Source organism: Entelurus aequoreus, linkage group LG20 (genome assembly GCF_033978785.1).
Source record: "Entelurus aequoreus isolate RoL-2023_Sb linkage group LG20, RoL_Eaeq_v1.1, whole genome shotgun sequence".
NCBI classification, from domain to species: domain Eukaryota; kingdom Metazoa; phylum Chordata; class Actinopteri; order Syngnathiformes; family Syngnathidae; genus Entelurus; species Entelurus aequoreus.
The window spans coordinates 34616823-34626787 of NC_084750.1; positions in this window are offsets into that span (position 1 = coordinate 34616823).

Consider the following 9965-nt stretch of genomic DNA (forward strand, 5'->3'; position numbering starts at 1 on the left):
GCAGAGGCTACTTTTTTTATTTTTTAAATAAACTTTTATTTATAAACTGCAACATTTACAAACAGCTGAGAAACAATAATCAAAATAAGTATGGTGCCAGTATGCTGGGGTTTTTTTCAATAAAATACTGGAAAGGATAGAAATGTAGTTTGTCTCTTTTATCCGATTATTAATCGAAGTAATAATCGACAGATTAATCGATTATCAAATGAGTTGTTAGTTGCAGCCCTACTCAAAACATTTGTCAGCTTCGTATTATAGGAGATGTAGTGTATTATTATTATTAATTATTACTTAGAACATATCAGCTTTTTTTTCCATTACATACCGGTTTTTTTTGCATCTTTTTCTTAAATTTTTACTGTTTTTTTCCCCCATGTAAGAATAGAATAAAATAACATGAATGTGTGACAGCATAACCTAGTATATTAATGTTCAGTTACATATTTCACCATGTTTATTATTGTTGTAATTTTTCTAATTAATTCATATGTTAGTATTTTATTTTTTAATTAACTAAGTAATTAAACTTTGTTTATATTTTACGTATATTTTATTTTTGTTTTGGGAGCTTCTAATATTTTAGATAATTTTGAATACTAAAAACAGATATTTAAAGACAAAACATTGTGTTATAACTGACTAAGCATATTGTTATTAATTATTAGTTTAAAGATTTCAGCTTTTTCTCATTACATGCCGATTTTGTGCTCTTTTTTTTATACTTACATTTTATTGTTGTTTTTGTTAGATAGATGCTATTATTTAAAATAATACAACTTTTAATATTATAGCAGATACATTAGGTGTATTTGCACCGAGTATCGGATTGGTATCACCGATACCTTCCTGAATTTTACTCTGTATCGGATCAGAAAGAAAATGAGTGGTATCGCACATTACTAACAAAAATTTAAAAAACTTTACATTTTTAATTTGTCCTACAGTAATGAAACAAGTTAATCACTGTTAAAAACAAACAATATAGCATCAGAGCACAGGTCTTGAAAAAGCAATACTAGGCGAACATGTTATATAACAAATACAAATAATAAAGTGAAGCTATGATCAAAGCGATGGTTTGACAAAAACAAAACTAAATTAAAGACAAATACAAGAAGAAGACATTGACAGAATAAATACATAACATTTTTGGGTGTAATAATAGATGATCAAATTAACTGGAAATCCTTTATTAAACATATACAACGAATTGGCAAGAAATACTTCAATAATAAATACAGCAAAATATGTTCCTGACCAAAAATCACTCCATATTCTCTCCTGCTCGCTAGTGTTACCATATATCAGTTATTGTATACAAATATGTGGAAATAACAAAAGTGCGTTTCATTCACTAACAGTATTACAAAAAAGGTCAGTTAGTATAAACAATGTTGTTTATAAAGAACATTCAAACGCCCAAAAATATTGACATTGATTAGGTGCGTTTGTAAACAGCCGAAATGATGCACAAAGCAAACCATAATCTGCTACCCAAAAATGTACGACAATTTTTCTTAGGAGACATTTTTTATTAATTGATAAATTGATGTATTTATGTATGTTTGTTTGTATTTATGTATGTATGTATGTTTGTTTGTATTTATGTATGTGGGTTTGTATTTATGTATGTTTGTTTGTTTGTATTTATTTATTTATGTATGTTTGTTTGTATTTATGTATGTATGTTTTTATTTATGTATGTTTTGTTTGTATGGATGTATGTATTTGTTTGTTTGTTTGTATGTATGTTTGTTTGTATGTATGTTTGTATTTATGTTTGTTTGTTTGTATGGATGTTTGTTTGTTTGTATGGATGGATGTTTTTACGTATGTTTGTATTTATGTATGTATGTATGTTTGTTTGTATTTATGTATGTATGTGTGTTTGTATTTATGCATGTATGTTTGTTTGTATGTATGTATGTGTTTGTTTTAATACGTTTGTATGTATGTTTGTATTTATGTATGTATCTATGTTTGTATTTATGTATGTACGTTTGTATTTATGTATGTTTGTTTTTATTTATGTATGTTTGTTTGTATTTATGTATGTATGTTTGTTTGTATTCATGTATGTAGGTTTGTATTTATGTATGTTTGTTTGTTTGTATTTATTTATGTATGTATGTTTGTTTGTATTTATGTATGTATGTTTGTATTCATGTATGTTTGTTTGTATGTATGTTTGTATGGATGTATGTATTTATGTATGTTTGTATTTATGTTTGTTTGTATGTATTTATGTATGTAAGTATGTTTGTATTTATGTATGTATGTTTGTTTGTATTTATGTATGTATGTGTGTTTGTATTTATGCATGTATGTTTGTTTGTATGTATGTGTTTGTTTTAATTTGTTTGTATGTATGTATGTATGTATGTTTGTATTTACGTATGTATGTACGTTTGTATTTTTGTATGTATGTTTGTTTGTATTTATGTATGTACGTTTGTATTTATGTATTGTATGTATGTTTGTTTGTATTTACTGTATGTATGTTTGTAAGTTTGTTTGTATTTATGTATGTTTGTTTATTAGTTTGCATGTATGTTTGTTTGTTGGTTTGTATTTATTTTTGTTTGTTTGTTTGTTTGTATGTATGCATGTTTTTAAGTATGTATGCATGTTTGTTTGTAAGTAGGTTTGTTGGTTTGTATTTATTTATGTATGTATGCATGTTTGTTTGTATTTATGTATGTTTGTAAGTATGTTTGTTGGTTTGTATTTATTTATGTATGTATGTTTGTTTGTATGAATGTATGTCTGTTTTGTATGTATGCATGTTTGTTTGTATTTATGTATGTTTGTAAGTACGTTTGTTGGTTTGTATTTATTTATGTATGTATGTTTGTTTGTATGTATGTATGTTTGTTTTGTATGTATGCGTGTTTGTTTGTATTTATGTCTGTATGTTTGTATTTATGTGTGTTAGTTTGTATGTATGTTTGTTGGTTTGTATGTATGTATGTTTGTTTGTATGTATGCATGTTTGTTTGTATTTATGTATGTTTGTCAGTCTGTTTGTTGGTTTGTATTTATTTATTTATGTATGTATGTTTGGTTGTATGTATGTTTGTTTGTTTTTATGTATGTGTGTTGGTTTGTATTTATTTATGTATGTATGTTAGTTTGTATGTATATATGTTTGTTTTGTATGTAAGCATGTTTGTATTTATGTATGTTTGTAAGTATGTTTGTTGGTTTGTATTTATTTATGTATGTATGTTTGTTTTGTATGTATGCATGTTTGTTTGTATTTATGTGTGTTTGTTAGTTTGTATGTATGTTTGTTGGTTTGTATTTATGTGTGTATGTATGTATGTATGTTTGTATGTATGCATGTTTGTTTGTTTTTATGTATGTTTGTAAGTATGTTTGTTGGTTTGTATTTATGTATGTATGTTTGTTTTGTATGTATGCATGTTTTTTTGTATTTATGTATGTTTGTAAGTATGTTTGTTGGTTTGTATTTATGTATGTATGTATGTTTGGTTGTATTTATGTATGTATGTATGTTTGTTTTGTATGTATGCATGTTTGTTTGTATTTATGTATGTATGTATGTATGTTTGTTTTGTATGTATGCATGTTTGTTTGTATTTATGTATGTTTGTAAGTATGTTTGTTGGTTTGTATTTATGTATGTATGTTTGTTTGTATGTATGCATGTTTGTATTTATGTATGTGTGTTGGTTTGTATGTATGTATGTATGTTTGTATGTATGTTTGTTTGTTTTGTATGTATGCATGTTTGTTTGTATTTATGTATGTTTGTCAGTATGTTTGTTGGTTTGTATTTATTTTATGTATGGGTGTATGTATGTTTGTTTGTATTATTGTATGTATGTAGAAATTGCTACGAAATGGAAAAGGGGTAGGAATAGATAACCTCTTCTTACTCCTTTTCAGACATTTCAAGAGAAAGTGTAAATATGCGATGTAACACGTTGTAAATGTACGCATGTTCCAAACAAACTAAGACCGTAACCAATGCGCTCGGAGCCGCACTTTGGAGACCCTCTGATGTAAACTGATAGGATTCCCCAGGTCGTTTATCTGCAGTCGCAGACTGTTGGATGATTTTAGGTGCGTCACACCCTCTTTTAAAGCCCTGGCAAACTAAATGTGTGTTCCACACAAACGAGGCCTTTTTACCGCCTCCCTCTGAGCAAACGTTTAGAAAAAGTTGACTCTGAAGACGCGGTTGCATAATCTGAGAGGAGACTCTTCCTCCTGTTGTCCAGACACTAGACGAAAGCGTGTGGTAGTCATGCGGACAAACAAAACAGGCAAACTGATAGTTTTTAGCCACACTAAAAGTTTTGATGTTCTTTTTGAAGGGCGTGCTGGAAGAAAGTAAACATACTCGGGCAAGACGAGGCCTGCTTGTGTGTGAACAAGTGCCCTAAATCTCCTCCTCCTTAGCAACCTGTTGGATAACTCTGCTCACGGCTAAACTTGGGCCCTTAGGAAAGGAAAAATTAGTAATTGGAGCCTCCCCAACTTTTTTTTATTTCTGTGAAACCATTTTGATACTTTTTTTAGACCCTCATGGGACAAAGGCTGAAATTTGTTGTCTTTTAGTACATTTTGTTGTGTCCATATTACATGATTTTTCCTGTCCAATTTTTCCACAGGTGTACGATACACTGGCAGGTATTTATTTGACAACACCCCAAATCCAAACAGGTCATAAAATACCTTTTTTTTTTTCAAAAGGCATAAACACATTTTGGATTCTTTTTTTTTTTTTGTACTTTTTTTTTTTTTGCTCAAACCTCTCAATCAACTTTAGCACTAAACAAAAATGACAAACATGTAATATATTTGTGTTTATTTCAACTAGTTCTGTCATATGATTAATCTTTTAATCCAATTAATCACAATTTGGATTAATCATGTTTAATTCCTGGTAAAATAATTTAAAACATAGTCCAATATTCGGACATTAATGCAATGTTATTGTCAGAATGCAAAAAAAGGAGAACAAAAGCTGGACTTGAATCATTTTTTAAAATCACACACACTTTTGAGTTTGGATTAATTAAGTAAATTACCTTTAAAAAGAGCCCAATATATGGACAGAAATGCAAATTTACTGTCAAAATGTCAGACAGGAAAACTGTTTCCATGTACTTTTTTTATTAACAAATTTTAATCAGAAAATTACAATTTTGAATTTGGATTAATCATGATAAATCAAGTAACAATAACCTTTAAAAAAACAAAAAAAACTAATATTAGGACAAAAATGCAATTTTACTGTCAGAATGACAGATTTTAGTTGTTTCAAATGTGCTAGAATGCACTAATTTTTTTTTTTAAAGATTATTTTTTTAATCTGAATAATCACACTTGGATTAATCACGAGCAGAAAAACTTTAAAAATTAGCCCAATATTTGGACACAAATGCAATTTTATTGTTAAAATGTCATTCAGGAACATTTTTTTAAATGTTGTACTTTAATGCACAACATTTATTTAATGATTACACTTTTAATCAGATTTATCAGACATTTGCGTTTGGATTATTCATAATTAATCAGAAGTAAATTAACTTTAAAAAGAGCCCAATGTTTAGACAAAAATGCAATTTTACTGTAAAAATGTCAGAAAGGAAAACTGTTTCAATGTTGTTTTTTATTATTTAATTTTTAATCATACAATTACAATTTTGAATCTGGATTAACCATGATAAATCAGGTAACAAGAACTTTTTTAAAAGCCTAATATTAGGACAAAAATGCAATTTTACTGTCAGAATGTCATAGATTTTAATTTTTTTAAATGTGCATGAATGCACTGCCTTTTTTTTAAGATAATTTTTCTATCTGAATAATCACACTTGAATTTGGATTAATCAGGGGCAGAATAACTTTAAAAATGAGCCCAATATTTTGACACAAATGCAATTTTATTGTTAAAATGTAATTCATTTTTTGAAATGTTGTACTTAGATGCACAACATTTATTTGATGATTACATTTTTAATCAGATTTATCACAGTCTTGCGTTTGGATTAATCATGATTAATCAGAAGTAAATTACCTTTAAAAAGAGCCCAATATATGGACAAAAATGTAATTGAACTGTCAAAATTTCCGAAAGGAAAACTTTCAATGTAGTTTTTTTTATTATTTAAATTTTTAATCAGAAAATTTAAATTTTGAATTTGGATTAATCATGATAAATCAGGTAACAATAACTTTTTCTTTTTTTAAAAGCCTAATATCAGGGGGAAATACAATTTTACTGTCAGAATGTCAAATGTTTTGTTTTTTTTAAAAGCTTCAATGCACTTCTGCATTGGGGGACGGCGTGGCGAAGTTGGTAGAGTGGCCGTGCCAGCAATCGGAGGGTTGCTGGTTACTGGGGTTCAATCCCCACCTTCTACCATCCTAGTCACGTCCGTTGTGTCCTTGGGCAAGACACTTCACCCTTGCTCCGGATGGGTGCTGGTAGCGCCTTGCATGGCAGCTCCCTCCATCAGTGTGTGAATGTGTGTGTGAATGGGTGACTGTGGAAATACTGTCAAAGCGCTTTGAGTACCTTGAAGGTAGAAAAGCGCTATACAAGTATAACCCATTTATCATTATTTATTTACTTCATTTTTTTTTATAAGATTTTTTTTTTATCTGAATAATCACACTTGAATTTGGATTAATCACAGGCAGAATAACTTTAAAAATTAGCCCAATATTTGAACAAAAACGCCATTTTATTGTTAAAATATCATTCAAGAATTTGTTTTTTTTAATTTTGTACTTGAATGTACAACATTTATTAGATGATTACATTTTTCATCAGATGTATCACACTTTTGCGTTTGGATTAATCATGATTAATCAGAAATAAACTACCTTAAAAAAGAGCCCAATATTTGGACACAAATGCAATTTTACTGTCAGAATGTCATTCAGGAACATATTTTAAAATGTACCGTACTTTAATGCACTACATTTATTTGATGATTACATTTTTAATCAGATAAATCACACTTTTGCATTTGGATTAATCATGATTAATCATAAATAAATTACCTTTAAAAAGAGCCCAATGTTTGGACAAAAATATAATTTTACTGTCAATGTGTCAAAAAGGAAAACTGTTTCAATGTCCTTTTTTTATTACATTTTTAATCAGAAAATGTATTTGTCCCCCCATTGCAAATGTAATAGAAAGGGCTTTAGGAACCTGCCAGTCAGAGTTAAGGGTACAACAACAACTTTTAAATGGGGAAAAATAATGTCCGCTCAAAATATTTTTTAGTAAGAGTGCAATTTTACCAAATTTAAACATATTTTAAAAAATGTAACAAATATTTATTTAAATTATGAAGAATATTGTTTTTTAAATGTTTTTCCCCTGAACTTTTAATTAAAAGTTCCAAAAAATGTCCATTCAAAATATTTTCAGTAAAAAGTGCAACTTTGAAAAATTTAAAAATATGTATTAAATTATAAAAATATTTATTGAAATTATAAAAAATATTGATTGCTATTTTTTCATATAAACTTTTAAACATAGGTTCATAAAATATGTTTATTCAAAATATTTTTTAGTAAAAGTGCAATTTTACCAAATTTAAATGTTTTAAAAAATTTAACAAATGTTTATTTAAATTATGAAGAATATTGGTTTTAAATGTTTTTCTCCTGAACCTTCAATCAAAAGTTTCAAAATATGTCCATTCAAAAAAAAATTTCAGTAAAAAGTGCGACTTTCAAAAATGTAAAAATATGTATTAAATTATAAAAATATTTATTGAAATTATAAAAAATATTGATTGCAATTTTTTAATATAAACTTTTAAACATAGGTTCATAAAATATGTATATTAAAAATATTTTTTAGTAAAAGTGCAATTTTACCAAATTGAAATATGTTTTAAAAAATTTAACAAATGTTTATTTAAAGAATATTGGTTTTAAATATTTTTTCCCCTGAACCTTCAATTAAAAGTTCCAAAAAAATGTCCATTTAAAATATTTTTAGGTAAAAAATATAACTTTCAAACATTTAAATTGATGTATTAAATTATAAAAAATATTTAATTAAATTATAAAAATATATGATTTTAAGCCCCCCCTCTAAACATTTAATAGAAGTTACATAAGATGTCTATTCCAAATACTTTTTAGTAAAAAGGGGAACCTTCAAAAAATTTAATATATGTATTAAATTATAAAAATATTGTATTACATTACAAAAAAAATGTAATCGGTTTTAAACTTGTGATTTAAAATGTCCAATATTTTTCAGTAAAAAGTGCCACTTTCATCAAATCTACATATATGTGAAACATTATAAATATAAAAACATTTCAATATATGATTAAAAATATTAATTTTAAACTTTTAATGGAACATTTCAGAAAATGTGCATGCATCTACAAAATGTCCTCCATGCAACCTTTATGATGACCTAATATATTTCTGTTCTATTTCATTCTTCTTTATGGTTGTTCCGCAACATGTCCCAAATACTGTGCAGCATTTTGGCTTGTGTTTTCTCACTGTGCTGTGACAACAGGTCCGAATGCTAAAAATAGACATCTTGAAGTGTGTACATGAGGTCACCACAATGTTTTTGGGGTTACATGTGATCTTTTCTGACTCCTCAGCACCGTTTTTCATGTTTCAGTGTTCATGCGCGTCATATTGCAGGTTTGTATAGAACTTTTGTTGTGGTGTTGACAGCTGCTTTAGACACACGCTCTGTTAACCGAATCAGGCTGAGCAAGGGGTGCTGTTGTTGTGTTGCATTTTCATTGTGGCTGCATCTCGATAGCGCTTTTGTTTGGCCTAAAAACATCCCTGACCACGCCTGTGTTGATACGTGATACAAGCTGACTACACTGGCTGACCACTGATTCACCAACAGGAATTCATGGCTTAGTCAAATATTTGCTCCCACTTTTAAATACGCGCTCGTATTGCAACAAGGTGGTGAAAAGGCTCATGTCAAATCCTCACTGAGGAAGACAATAAATGCATCTATTTCATTGTGATGTTGTATATTTTGATTTTATTCTTTTTTTTAAACTTTATTTTAGTTATTTATTTGAGGCCATGAGGTAGAATTGTGTTTAATTATTATTTTAATTGTATACACTTATTATTTGGATTATTCATTAATTACATACTATTATTAGAATAATAATAATTATTATTATTATGATGATCATACATAGTAGTAGTAGCAGTAGTAGTAGTAATAATATTTTGTCATCACATTTTATCACACAATATTATCATTATTGTTGTATATATTTTTATATATTATATATGCATATGTTATGTAAAATTGTATTATATGGTATTAAATATGACAATGTTTGTATGTCTCCTGTGTTTGTGAGCCAGAGACCATTTTCCACCTTGGTTTACAATATAGATGTATTCTATTATCATTGATAATACTTATTATTGTAATAGGTATTCATTCATATTATTATAATAATACATATTATTATAAAAAGTATATAATGGTAATGCTCTGTATTTATCTAGTCCAGTCATACACAAATTCACACACTGATGGCGGAATATCATTATCATTATTATTACAATAACCCTGCCCCAAGTGGAGGAGTATACATTCGTGTTATTATTAAAATACTATTGACTAGACTTAGACTTAGACTTCCTTTTTATTGTCATTCAAATTTGAACTTTACAGTACAGATAAGAATGAAATTTCGTTACATAAGCTCATGGTAGTGCAGAATAAAAAAGCAACAAGGTGCATATATAAATAAATAACTAGGTTACTGTACAGATAAATATATTGCACTTTTCCACTGCATCCACATTTATGGATGTATGTTATATTGTCTTTTTTTTATTCCAGCGAGTTAATCCATTTTGGGGGGAGTTGAGGGGATAATTTAATTATGATGCGTTCAAGAGTCTTACGGCCTGAGGGAAGAAGCTGTTACAGAACCTGGAGGTTCTGC